This window comes from Pinus tabuliformis, chromosome 5_2 (genome assembly GCF_031772625.1).
Source record: "Pinus tabuliformis cultivar Carrire ecotype Pingquan chromosome 5_2, CPIR1, whole genome shotgun sequence".
NCBI lineage: Eukaryota > Viridiplantae > Streptophyta > Pinopsida > Pinales > Pinaceae > Pinus > Pinus tabuliformis.
In genome coordinates this window covers 947586091-947601347 of record NC_142306.1, presented here as the reverse complement: position 1 = coordinate 947601347, position 15257 = coordinate 947586091, and positions in this window count along the sequence as shown.

The window sequence follows — 15257 nt, the reverse complement described above, 5'->3', positions numbered from 1 at the left end:
TTTTTTGATTTGGCCGTAGATGACTCTACAGCGTGAATATCGGCGGAAAGTTCAGGAGAAGACTCTCCTGTCGGGGAATCAGGCAAAGTGATTATAGGAGTAGTAGAATTCTTGGAAGACTTCTTCTTGCTCTTTGTGTTCACGTACCAATCATACCATCAGCGGCATGAGATCCCGAAGGAGCAGCAGCGATTTGATTCGATTTTGGAAGATCTGGAATCTTCTCGTGTAACGTACCCGACTGAGTATAAACTAAGTCAAGGTATTGCGCCTGAGCAATGACTTGCTCCTCAGTAACTACTCCGGCCTTAGCTACATCTTCAGTAATCTTCGGTAATAATGATTTAACAAACCATTCAGCTAAGATTTGGTCCGGAATAAAAACTTTCACCAACCTTCTTCGACGTCTCCACTCATGAATGTGATCGGAAATATACGTGGACGTCGATTGTTTTAGTGAAGTTAATAACTCCGTGCCGTTATCGTATCTGACCGGCAACTGAAAGTGAGTTAAGAACGAGGTAGCTAACTGGCTAAAATTGTAAAAAGAGGCCCGTGGTAACTCAATGTACCACTTGGCCGCGAGACCAATGAGTGTACGCTGAAAAGACGTAAGCGGATCGAATCATCCGAGATAGAATTTGAAGCACACCAGAGGTGGTAAGTCATCACATGATTGGACGGATCCTCTCCAGACTTACCTTCGAACTTGGGTATATCACTGGGCAACTTATTTGGCATTGGCGGCCAGAACTGAAGATATTGAATTGGATCATTCGTTAGGCGCGTCAAGTCTGGTAAATCCAAAGTTGCGATAAACGGTAATTGCCGATTAGGATCTCTAAAACTTGGGTCATGACACCAGCCCCAGGAGGAGGATATCCAGGATAACTAGGAACAGGAATCGCATTAGGGATATTATATCCTCCTGGAAAACCAGGATTAACCGGACCGTACTGGGGTTGTTGAGGTTGTTGATAAGTGTACCCAGGATACGGTTGATACTGGTAAACCGGCTGTTGGACAGCTTGCCTTTGTTGGTACTGTCCCTGGTACGGTTGTTGAACAAATTGAGGTTGAGAAGTGACAACCGTACTTATACCAGGCTGACCTATAGGCATCTGGACCGTGGTTTGAATCGTAGATCCAGACAACGGTAAAGATGCCTGAGGAGTGGTTGCAGAGACAGTAGAAACCGGAGCTGTCGATACTCCAGAAGTAAGTGCGGTAGATGCAGCGGTAGTTGCAGCAGCCGTTTGAGATGGAGTACTAGGTGCAATTGGCGGCTGAGTAACTACCGAAGTTACAGAAGTTTGAACATTTGACTGGGCAGGTTGCGGTTGCTGGGGTGAACCAGAAACTACGGGTTGTCCAGCTTGAGGTACCAACTGTATACTTGGCTGCAACACCTGTTGACCCTGTGATGGATCCCACACTAACATTCCAGGGTATTGACCCGTAACAGGTTGAGGATACTGAGATCCATAACCGGATTGAGGATAGGATTGATAATTGAAAGGTGCAGTTCCCATACCTTGACCATATGACTGACCTTGAGGTGGTTGATAACCTTGACTCGAGTATTGACCTTGAGGTTGATAACCTTGGGGTAAATACTGATACTGGGGTTGACCTTGACCTTGAGGTTGGTACCCTTGAGGTTGATACCCTTGGGGTTGATACCCTTGGGGTTGCCATCCTTGAGGTTGCCATCCTTGAGGTTGATATTGATACTGAGGTTGACCCTGGGGTACATATTGAGGCTGGGGTTGACCTTGAGGCATGTATTGTACCATAGGCGCATACTGACCTTGAGGTTGCCCCCCAGACACGATTTGTGTACCTTGAGGTTGCCCCCCAGGCGTTAACTGAGGCTGCCCCCCAGGCGGTAATTGGCCACCTTGAGGTTGGGAAACGGGAACTGAACCTGACATCATGTAAATGTCTCCTACACCCAATGGTATATTACCACTGTTTCCAGTTAATAACCCATGATCAATGGGTTGAGGAGATGCCCCCGCAAAGGTACCAGAAAGTGATTGATACCCAGTGGGAACAGAAGGACCGCCGTGTAAGAAAGATTCAGGACTTTGAGTAAACACGGACGACTGACCAGACATATTTACTGGAGTATGAATACCTCCAAGTGGGAAAGGAGTACGAGGTGGAGAAAAACCTATCCCTGAGTTGTCTAAATAATTGGTTAACGAAAGGTACCAAGTAGTACTTCTAGGAGGACTGTAAAAGATAGATTCACGCTCCCTGAGCTCAATAGTAAGTTGATCTTCAAGGTGAGAAACGCCTATTTCTTCCTCTGGAGCAAGTTCTTCGATAGCAATCAAACCAGTAGGAAGATTTTCGGTGATAATTCGTTCTATTCTCGGTGAATCTGGAACACTAGAAGTTGGAGTAACAGGTTCAGATATTTCAGGTTCTTCGCCTGTATCACTAGCAGACGAAAAACTACCAACAAGCTCAGAAACTGTAACAGCTTCAGGATTATAACCTGTCTCTAGACTTTGGTAATCTGGATGGACTACCAAGGAAGATTCTCCTTCTTCAGGTGAACCTACTTTACTGCCACTAGGAGGAGTTACAAGGACCTTCAACCCTTCGTACTGACCCGGGACGTCTTCAGGGGATCCACCCCGTGATCTACGGAGTTTCCTCAACAAATCAGTTCCGGTAACAATCTCAGGTGACTTGCCCCGAAGTCTACGGGACTGTCTCGGTAATTCCGCCACAGCTAAAAACTTTTAACTACTACACACGAAAACAAAATAAAATTTCAAATCAAACCACCTAAAGTCTCTAAAGAACCAAACAAATTTGAATCACACGCCTAAAGAATCTAGAGCATCAAACCAAGCACAAACAGTAGCCTTCCAGACCGAAAGCGCTAGTTGGTGATGAAGCCCAACATCGCTGGATTCAGTACAGAAGTGGCGGGTGGAACAGTTACCCCGGCAACCTGCTTAATGAATAGACTGGACCAAGTTCCTCCACTTTAACCGTCTCGAGTGAAGCAAACCCCCTAGAAAATCCAAGTGAGTCTAGCCGACGTCTGCTCCAGGTACAGTGGGATCTTCCCTCCACCGTCACCTCGGTAGAATCCTAAAGATAATGGTCACTAAGGTTACCAACCGCAACAAATGCACCTGGGGGAACAGTCTAAACTCCGACAGCACGCAAGGGCAGAGTATCAAGCTCAATCCCCTTGCCGGCTCCTTGACAATAATCCAAGGTTTACCGACAAGTGACCCCTGGCTCCTCGACAATGGTTAATCCGAGGTTTACCGTTTGTAATACGTGCGTGTCTGGCGTCGTTCCCAACGAGGGGGGATTGATCCCCTCACTGGTTCGGACACGAGCTCGTGCTTCTCCTTTAAGAGGAGCTTTCCCAGAGTACAAATGAGACAATTGGATTTATTCTATCACAAGATAAGCTACTTGTTTGGTTTTGTTGTCTTGGAGAGTTAATTACTCACCTACTCCAAGACACTAGCCTGATCTAAATTGGTGTTTCAGAGCCCTAGTAAATAAAAGTTACTACGTCGATTTTACTTTAAGCGTTAATTTTATGGTTTTTCTTAAAGACAAAAGGTAGCGGAAGTGAAACCAATGGTGTGTAGACTCGACTCAAACCACTACAAAGATGCACCTAAGATGATTTACGCTACTTTCCTTTTTCAATGAAATTCTTAACTAAGAGAGTTGAGAGATGCAAATTTTATAGAAAACAACTTTCTTAATAAAGACAATCAAAGAAACAATTCTCTTTATCTTTTCAAGCATACAAACATGACCACTCTTTACGTGCACGAAAAACTCTTTTTCTTTCAAAACTTTTCAAAGCTACTTGAAACAAAACTTTCCAAAGGAGATGTTTTTGTATTTTCTCTTTTTAATAAAGCATATAAATCTATTTTAACGAAAATCAATCTCAAAAGCTATAAAATCTATGAAAACTTGACTCACAAGCAAATGAAAAAAGGAAATTACTCTAAGCAAACCTAACAAGGCAAAAGCTCACAAAGATGATTCTAGGTTGTTTTACTTGACCAAAATCAAATCAAGGACCAGCTAATGCAGAATCAAAAGACTAGTCAAAACAAAACTCAAATCTTTTTGTTCTTTTTGTAAAATGGAATTCAAGACTCAATCAACAAGCACTTCGAAATTTGCCCAAAGAAACAACTCAATGGTAAGGTGCTCTCACAGGTAGACTTTATGACAGGTCTGACTTCTAAGAATGCTGACAAAACCAGAGATATCTAAGGCTTGACAACTTCTACCGCCAAAGTCACTACAAGACCTACTCAAAAATCAAACCCTAGGGCTTAAACTTCTATGAAATCCACTAAAACACTCAATGCTATCGAAACAAGTTCAGGTGAAGATCTTTGACAAGAGACTAATGAATCTGGGCAGTAAAAACTAAGAAAAAGCAAAATCTAAGAGAAAAAATGCAAAAAATGGAATTTTTTCAAATTTTAGCAGGGGACGCAGGCGACCCGTTAAGACAGGTGCGGGCCCGCTCTGTGCACACAGCGACAGTGTGTCCAGGGACGCACTGTGCAATACTCAGAGGGTGCGTCCTACTGGAAAATTCAAGAAAAACCAAAATGAATCTAACCCTAAGCTAACCCACCCAAAGACAAAGTCACAGAGCCAAAAACCAGAAAAATAAACCAATTTTCTCAGAGCAAAGTTCATACAAAGGAAAAGACTTTCACATCAATGGAGTCCCCAGTGGAGTCGCCAATTTGTCAGGCGGAAAGAGTCGATAGTGCGGACACAAATCAACCTCCCTAGGAGCCTAAGACTCTCTAGTGACAAACACGACAAACAAGAGCAATCCTTCTCTAAACATGCATTTACTATATGGGAAATCAAGTGTTTAGATCCTACCTGTAATCCAACGCTGTTGTAGCAGTCCAGCTCCGCTGATCCGGATGAGCTCCTCCTTCACTTTGAAACCTGCATACACTAACAATCAAACGATTAAATAGCACTTGATAATCTCATAGAATAAAACATATTTAACACATAGACCAAGGAGTACATGAAACAACTCATAAATAACAAGTTATTGAGAAGAATGGACTCATTTGCATTAATAGGTAACAAAAGGAACAAATACAACCTGAGCCTTGGTGTTGTGCAAGTCCCTCCCAGGGTCCATCAAGAGTTCTCCTTTACTTTGACAAAGCTCACCCACTTCCAAATAGAACAACCAAAGATGGCAATCTCTCCTCACAAGCTTCTAAATGGGAGTCCTAATTCCTGTAGCATTTACCCTTAGAAATGTATAGCTTCCAACCTCCCCTCCTTCTGGCCCAATGCCTGTATTTATAGTGCTCATGAGGAGGTTAATCAGGTCCACCATCAATGGGATAATCCCCTCTTTGGATGGGATAGCTCCCTTATTGATGGGATAAGTTCCTCTTTGGTAGGGGTGCATGAACCATCTAGAGGCGCTCAATACACGTCGAACAACCTTCTAGAATGCTCTAGAAATGACCACAAGTAACTTTTTAAAGATGAAACTTGCGCATTTTAACCTTTACAGGGGGACGCACCTGCCCCTTTACTTACAGAGCGTCCAAAGACACAGCTTTTGTGAACATTGGGTGCGTCCCCGCAGGTAAGGTTGAGAGAACCTGCGTACCCAGAGATAAATACATTTATAAAGACTTTCTCTCTTTTTTGGAGTTTGACATGGAGAGCAGAGGTATAAGACTTGCCTAAGAGGATAGCATGACTGTTGATAGAGCCATACTAACTGTAAATAGTCATGGTGACATTTTTTAGTGTAACATCAGGGTTAGCTCCTACTTGGTCTAGACGGCACTGAAAATAGTCCACAGAATCTCCTGGAATCAGCTGGTGAAAATCAAGGGGGAAAACACCTCCAGAGCTCCAAAAATCCCAAATTTGAATGAAATGGTAAAAATGAGAGGCAACAAAACCGTCAAAAGAACATAGTGTTAATGGTGAAATCAATGTCTCTGACTATTATCACGAGCAGTTTTACGCAAAGCTCAAGCTTGTTAAAAAATAAGCCTCGCCATGAGCAGTTTTACGCAAAGTTCAAGCTCATTAAAAAATAAACTTCACGATGAGAAGTTTTACACAAAGTTCAAGCTCGTTAAAAAATAAACCTAGCAATGAGCAAGTGTTCCCATAGAGTTTAAGCTTATTAAAAAATGAACCCCACCTTTGGTAAATAACCATTGCAATCATGTAATTATTAGCTTTTGAACCTTGGGCGTCTTCTTATCATCACCTCCACTCTTTTTTAGCCGATCATAATGTTGGTCACTTTAATTGTTTAATAATAAAACAGTCGAGTGCCACATAAATTATCAACCCGGGAAAGTCTGATTATTCCAAAGGTGACTACATACTGTATGTACTCAATCTTAATGGTATTAAAAGTTGTAGTATAAATAGTCTATTATCTTTTAAATCCCTACTCTGTGTTACAGCAGTTACAGTATTTACAGCCTATTGCAGAAAATGAAGTAAGAACAAAGAACTTAAAGGAAACAAATCTGAAAAAGGAAGTGATGGCTGTCCTGCAACAAAGGATCAACACCCTATCCTCAGAGTAAGGACTTTCAACACCTGCCTCTGTTGTCCAGTTCACCCGTATATCTGTAAATCCTAATCACCGATGAGGCACTCATATGCAACATCAATCAGTTAAAAGGAAAACAGAGTTTCAAAAAAAGTAAATATCTTTAGAAGCAGTAACTGTAATATAAGCAGAGATCACACACACACCACACAACAGAAAGAGATGGGTGAATCTTGTGATGAAGGTGGGCCCTATCCTTCTCACAAGATTCCCCAAAACACAGGAATTAAAATAAAATACTCAGAACAGAATTGTATTCATCTGGCAATAAACCATATTACAAAAAGAAATTCAGTTTCATCCCTTCACTACAAGTTCTGTGTTACAGTGTGTTCCCTTCCTTTCTCCCCGCTTTCCTCTCTAATGTAGATGTCTCCTCTTTATAGAGGAGACATCTATTACAAAGATTTTCATACATTCTGACTCAACCCTTCTGTACCAAAAATAAGAAAGTCAGTTCTTGATAACAAAATATTGTTACAGTCATGAGGATCATGATCATTACAACCAATATAGTAATCAGTCAGACTCCTTTGCCAATGCATATTTGTTACGCAAATCTCAACTGTTCCTCAAAGTGCGCATGTTGTTCGTGCTGTTTCAGGTTGAGGTTCATGTTGTTCTTGCTGTTTCAGCTTCACGGTTTGCGTTGTTTCCGCTGTTTCAGCAATGGCCAAATGTGATCCTGCCAGTTAGGCAGTTTCAACAATTAGTCAACACTTTAATCAACTTCAGGGAATAATTATAAAGATAGCATGGTTACGTGTTGAATAATTAAACATATAGCAATGAGGAAAGTTATTTTGTACCTTTTGGAGTGATTAAGCCAAAATACTAGCAAAGGCTTCCAACTAAGGGTTGAAGAGGGTAATATAATGGCAAAATATACAGTCAAAAATAGAAAAAATGGGAACCTAACATCCCCCCCCAACTGAAAATGTTACATGTCCGCATGCAACGTCTAATCTGAATCGGAATCAGAATACTGGGTTGAACAGTGTAGATTGCTTATATAGTAAGTGTAGAAAGTGCTGTCAACCATGTCCCTGAACCCTTGGGCATTCTGAAGTCTTTTCCATGCTGTCAATTCTTCCTTTTTAGTCAATGTAAATTGAACCTTGTTTTGTTCTCCAGGAAGTGATAAGAGAGGGAAATGAAAACGGTAACCAATCCACCGTTCAGCACATTGTCTCATGCATTTTACATAATCAGGTATCCTTGAGATTGCTGCCTGCAGATTGAGGGGATTGTAGGGATGATATTCCCTTCTTTCTTTGGGACAGTGTTCCCAGAAAAATTCATTTTCTTTTATGGCCAGAAGTCCTTCAGCTTTGACATAATGCTGGAAGTCTTCCAAGATTGTTGCTTGCAAATTCCTAATGTGATCGGCCATGCCTGGCTCTTGTAGATTCCGTTGATGTTCTATGAGGAAGATGGTTGCATTCTGTGGTTCCGGACGAATCCAGAGAAGACAGTTCTCCTCATTGTGTTGTGCAGACATGAAAGCATTCTACCAAGTGAATTGGTTGGCCAAAAAGGAAATAAAAGCTCTTATTTGAATATCACCACAAATAGGAAGTAAATTAATCTTTCTATCTTCAGGCATAGCCTCATTGTGAAGATAGAGTTCGCACAACAAATTCTGATCATTGTTTGGTGCTTCTGCAAAAGTTTCAATGAATTGCTATGGTGTAGAGACCTGGTGTGGTCTTCCATCCTTTATTGCTTTTAATTGGAGGAACGCTAAGCATTCTCTCAAGAATACAGAATAATTAAAAGAAGGCTTCCTTGTAGCCAGTAAGCGTTGGACCAAATCGAAGATAAGGGACAGTCTGGCTTTTAATTGCTTATTTTCTTTGTGCTGTGCACGAGACTATTCCATTGCTTCCCAATTCCTATAGGCATAATTAAACCATAATGACTTCTGCTGTTGAAATGCCTTTCCTTGGGAAAGCTCGTATTTTGCTCTCCATGTGTTGCTTAATTCTTGAAAAGTAGAAGTCTGTGCATGAGCATCGCTAACACATGGAGGCTCAGTTTGTATATGCACAGTTGTAAAAGATTTTGATTCTCGTTCCTTCTCATCAATAACTTGGGTAGGCCGGGGCGGTTCTGCTTCTTCTTCTGATTTATGCTCATCAATAACTTGGGTAGGTCGGGGTGGTTCTACTTCTTCTTCTGATTTCTACTCATCAATAACTTGGGTAGGCCGGGGTGGTTCTACTTCTTCTTCTGATTTCCTTGAAGACCCTGCTTGTTCTTGTGTAACAGCAGGGTGTTCCTTTTTAAATATAACAGGGCTGGCTCCAGTCAATGGGACTGCAATTATTTTATATCCTGCTTGAGTATAGATATCCCCACATTCACTGCACATGTATTCACTGTATTGCTCTTTCTCTACACTCTTTTCAGCTTGAGATGCTACTTGAGCTAACATGTACAGATTGAGTTCTTCTTTATAGGCTTCCCTAGCCATTGCTAATTCTTTTTGATAGGCCTTAATTTCTGATTTTAAGAACTCATTTTATTCTTGTAGGGAGGCTAGAGTGATCAGGGCTTCTACAGTTACAGATTCCAAAGGAAAAGAAAATTGTTGTTCAGCATTATCTTCATCATGTGCGTCCCCAACAGGTGTTTCTTGTGTTTCACCTATTGGGTTAGTTTGTGTATCAGTTTCACCTAGGGCATCTTCTTCTTGCTCCCCAACAGGTGGTTCTTGTGTGGCACCTATTGGGTCAGTGGCTAGTTTTTGTGTAACAGCCACATGCAGGTCGTCTTCTTTTTGCTCCCCAACAGGTGGTTCTTGTGTGGCACCTATTGGGTTAGTGGTTGGTTCTTGTGTAACAGCCACATGCAAGTCGTCTTCTTTTTGCTCCCCAACAGGTGGTTCTTGTGTGGCACCTATTGGGTCAGTGGTTGGTTCTTGTGTAACAGCCACATGTCCCATATCAGCTTGGATGTCTAGTTTGAATTTGTCGGCAGCTAGTTCTTGTGGAGCAGCTGCCTCTGTTGAGAAAAATGATGTTACAAAATCGTGAACACTTTGAATTTCGACATCTGAGGGTGAAGGAGGTGAAGGTTCAGGGCTATGGGGAATACGGAGATTTAAAATGATAAGAGGAACGGCCTTGGTTGCTACAAACAACCTTGTTCGTTGCCAAGGTAGGGAACCAGGAGAGACAGTAGTTTTCCTCTTGCGAGGACTTTTACTCAGGGAATCATCAGAAATAGTAGCTGCCTTTACTGAGGCCCTGGTTCTTCTTTTTGACGGGGTTGCAGTTTTCTGTTGCTTTTTCCTTTTAAGGAAAGTGATGAGGGTATCCTCGTCTGAATCATCGGTAGGGATATGAACTATGGGAGTGGACGGTTCGGCTTCATCATGGGGTGAGGACTGCAGCAGATTTTCAGTGCTTAATTGGGGTGTTCCTGCTGCTGGTTGCTGAGTTTCAGCATCTTGCTGGGAATTTTCTTCATTTTGCTGAGGATTTTCCTCAGCTTGCTGGGGAGGGTTAATGAGGGGAGGCGGGTTATGCAGGGCGAAGCCTCTATTGATCAGGAGTTGGACCAAACGATGGTGCGTGAGGCAGAGGAGTTGATGCCTAGCGTTCACAGTGTAGTGTGCCATATTTTTCAGACATCCAAGGAGATAATAAGGCATATTTACTAGACGACCATGCCGCAAATGATTTAATAAGACAAAGTCATGTTGGTAGACTACCTGATAGCAGCCCTCGCAAGTGAAGTAGTTCTTGATGAATTCTGCAACTTTTGGCCAAGGTGGTGGTAATGACCGAAGCGCAACACCCCTGCCTTTGGCTTCCACCTGCTCCCCAGGTAACAGGAAATCTTGTTACGCATTGAGGATAAGATTCTTCCTACTGAACCAGCGAATGCCGTTGGTTGGAAGCCCCGAAACTTGTGCTATGTCTTCTTCTGTTACTGAGATTATCACCCCTTGGACAGTAGAATACCCCTCCCTCAAATTGCATGCAAATTCGAGGACCTGCTGCAAATCAAATTCCGGAAGTCTTTTGAAATAGTCCACACATCCTGCTTGTAGGAAGATTTGGTATGCATTTGGGTAAAGTTCCAGTAATGCCGTCGAGCCCAGTTCATGTCTAACAGCATCTCCTCCCATGGTTACTGTTTTAAGCAGAATACAAAGTGCAGAGCCAAGTTGCCGAGGTCGAAACAGAGCAGAACGTTGCAAAATGAAATTATGATGTGGTAAGGCATAAACAAGGTGGATTAGACACAACCGGGAGGAATAGGGATGGCGGTGATGGGCGTGTCCTGTAATGATTGCGATATTTTGGTAATCCCCCCCCAACTGCAGCTGAATGATATGGTTGGCAGTACGACGCTTTTAGCGGTCATGTCAACTATCTCCTCATTAACTACAATTTAATATTCACATATAACATGCATACCTTTACAATTACCTTTGGTTGTTGCGCCGAAAAGTGTTCTCTCATCCTTAATAGGTCAATGATCATTATATAAAGGGTTTGTAAGGTGTGAGGGTTTTTATACACGATATTTTTATTATTCACAAGAGGCAGTAGTGAAGGGGTATTATTAACAAGATAAATGGTTGATTCCTTTGAATAAAGAATGATATGTTTCTATTGAAGTAATAGTTCATTCTCGGGAGTAAAAATGGGGATATTTAGGAAAATAGAACAGATTGGTATTTAAGCAGTGGGATTTGGTGTTTTGACATTGGAAAGTGGTGTATCAGCAACGGGAAATGGTGTATCAGCAACGGGAAATGGTGTATCAGTGACGGAAAATGGTGTATCAGCAGCAACTGGAAATGGTGTATCAGCAACGAGAAATGGTGTATGATTTGGAATGACATGGCAATGCTTTTCCAATCTGCAGATTAATTCTTCCTATACTGGAATTTTTCTTTTCAGCCACCATCCAAAGCTAAGATCTGCAAAATAATTAATTGTAACATGGAAACCCTTGACAGGGATTATTAGTTAAGAAATCTAATATAAAAAATAAATACATAAACAGGAAAATTAAGTGCATTGAGGGATAGCTGGTTCCCCCAAAAAGGTATAGTGTATGTCTGTCATGCAAGTAGCTTTGAAATCCTCATTAAAAACGGGTCGTTGATACAAACGGAATCGATACCCATTCACTAATAATGGTGTTCTACTATCATCAATCTTTAGGATTTGACTGTTCCATTTGGAAAAACAGCATCTACTTCATAAGGTCCTAGCCACCTTGTTCTTAATTTCCCCTGAAAATTTTCAAAACGGGAGTCATACAGTAAGACCCAATTACCTTTTTGGAACTGCTTGTGCTTAATAGTTTTTTCATGCCACCTGGTTCTTTGCTATTGTATCATAGTTGTTTGATGGATGGCATCCAACCTCTTTTCATCGAATTCCTGAAACTGCTGCAAACTAGTTGTTTGTGCATTAGTCAAATCAAGGTTAACAGCTAAAGCAGTCCTTAAGGTTTTGATTTCAAATTCCACATGAAAAACAGCACTTTTACCATAAAGTAATTCATAAGGTGAAAAACCCGTAGTGTTCCTCCAAGTAGTTCTGTAAGCCCATAATGCTTCAGGCAACCTTTGAAACCAGTCCCTTCTATTCTCCTTGACTCTCTTTGTTAAAATGGCTTCTATGACTCTATTTGTACTTTCCACTTGCCCATTTGCCTGGGGATGATAAGGTGTAGTCATTTTATGCTTAATGTGATATTTTTGGAGTGTATCTTTGAAACCATGAGAATTAAAAGGAGGTCCTCCATCTGTGACTAGTTCTCTAGGCAAACCAAACCTAACAAAGATTTCTTCAAATAGAAAAGTTAACACTGATTCTTCATTAGCTTTGATGGAGTGCCTTAGCTTCTACCCACTTAGTCATATAATCTGTGCAAACCAGTATATAAACTCTTTGATTGGATGGAGGATTGATGGGACCTATAAAATCTAGTGCCCATCTTTCAAAAGGTTCAAGTATTACTTGGGGGTTAAGTGACATTTCATCCCTGTGATTAGGCTGGCCCATTCTCTAACAGCTATCGCAGGCCCTAACATATTTCTTTGCATCCTTAAAAAGTGAGGGCCAATAGTAACCCATTCTGAGAACTTTGTGTGTTGTTCTTTTGTCCGCAAAATGCCCTCCACAAGGGTCATCGTGGCAAGCCTTCAATATATCATAAACTTCAATGTCTTCTCTGATGCATCTTCGAGTTTCCTAATCGAGTCTTGTGTGAAAGAGACACCCACCTATCCAGCTGTACCTAGCACTTTGCTAAACGATCTTTCTTTTCTCTCTGTGCGATAAGTGTGATGGTAGTTTTCCTGCAACTAAGTAATTGGCAATGTATGCATACCAAGGAGAGTGAGCAGATATTACAAATAAATATTCATCAGGAAAAGAATCATCCACTGGAATGTTTTCATCAGTTTTTAACCGAGAAAGAAAATCAGCAACTACATTTTCTTTACCTGGTCGATCTACAATTGTGATATCAAATTCTTGTAATAATAATAACCATCTGGTAACTCGAGCATTTGTAACTGATTTGTTCATGAAATATTTAGTGGCCGAGTGATCAGTATGCACAAAAGTAGTGTAACCAGTAATATAATGTCGAAACTTATTAATAGCATAAATAACTGCTAAGAATTCTTTCTCGGTGATTGTATAATTAAGTTCAACATGGGTCATATTTTTACTAATAAAATAGATAGCATAGGGAAGATTGTTTTCTTCTTGACCCAAGTCAGCTCCAATTACAGTATCTGAAGCATCAGAGGATATATGAAAGGGGAGTGCCCAGTCAGATCCTCTTAAAATGGGAGCTTTAGACAATTGATGTTTAAGTTCATTGAATGCTTTTTGACAACCATCAGCCCACTTAAATTCAACATTTTTCATAAGTAACACAAACAAGGGAGAAGCTATTTTAGAAAAATCCTTGATAAATCTTCTGTAATATCCAGCATGTCCTAAAAAACTTCTTACATCAGTTTGTGTTTTAGGGATAGGCAGAGTCTGAATTACTTGTACTTTAGCTGGATCAACTTGAATTCCTAAAGATGAAATGAAGTGTCCCAAAACAATACCTTGATTCATCATCATATGACATTTTCCAGTACTTAAGGCAAGATGTGCTTCTATACACCGTTTAAGTACTTTTTCAAGGTTTTGTAAAGCATCTTCAAAAGTCACACCATAAGGAGTAAAGTCATCCATAAATATTTCTAAGGAATCATTAAGCATATCAGAAAAATTCCTATCGCCGCTCTTTGAAATGTTGTTGGGGCATTACATAGTCCAAATGGAAGAACTCTATAGGCAAAAGTCCCCCATGGACTAGTAAAAGTGGTCTTGTCCTGATCTTGGGGTGCAATCTTGATCTGATTATATCCACTAAATCCATCCAAAAAGGAAAAGAATCTCTTACCTGCCAAATTATCTAGTACCTGATCAATAAATGGTAAGGGAAAATGATCTTTCTGAGTAGCCTTATTCAGAGCTCTATAATCCACACACACTCTCCATTTCCCATTTTTCTTAGGTACTATTACTAATGGTGAAACCCATTCACTATCAGATATAGGATATGTAAATCCTGCATTCAACAGTTTTTGAAGTTCTTCTTTCACAATTTCCCTTAAATTGGGATTCATTCATCGTTGGGGTTGGCAGACTGGGCGAGATCCTTCTTTAATATAAATATGGTGAGTACATAATTCAGAAGAAATTCCCTTCATATCTGTGTAATCCCATGCGAATGCTTGTTTATTCTCATGGAGTAACTTCATTAACTGTTGTGTTTCAACATCTATTAGGTTAGGGTTTATATTTAATGTTTTTCCAAGCTCGATTTCGACTACTATACTTTTGGGGGGGGTGTCAGCTAATGTCTGAGATAAGTCTTCAGTTCTAAGATTTTTCTGTGATTCAGATTCCAAGATTGTAGTCAAGTGATCATGTATTTCAGAGTTAACCAAAAAAGGTTCAGAAATAAAGCTACTAATTAATTCATCTTCGGTTGAATCTTTAAAATCTAGGGCTTGTCCAACAGTCAAGATGGGTTGAGTCTCATCATCCTCATAATCTAACCACACAGAGTTATCATTGTTAATCATAGGTGTGGCATGAGGGTACAGAGTAGGTTGTTTGGTTTCACATCCATTAGAAATTGTCATTGAACCTGACCTACAGCTAATGAAGGCATCTGTTGTAGCCAGCTAAGGTCTCCCTAAAATCAATGGATGACCCCCCAACTTATTTTGGTCTGTAACACCACAAAATCAGCTGGGTAGTTCTAAGATTTGACTGAAATTATCAGGTCTTCAATGACTCCTTGAGGTTTGATTGTGGAGCGGTCAGCCAGCTCTAGAATGGTTGGGGTTTCCCTAATAAAAAAAATTTAACTGCAGTAACTGTGTTGTTTCAAGTGTCATGATGTTTATTGCAGCACCCAGATCTATTAGAACTCTAGAAACAAAGGTTTTACCAACCTGAACTGTGACTGTAGGGTGACCAGGGCCACCATATTTCACAGGGGGGTTTTTTTCTGACATTAGAGCAGCTAGATCACCCATCACATGAACTGCGAGGGGGTCCTTAGC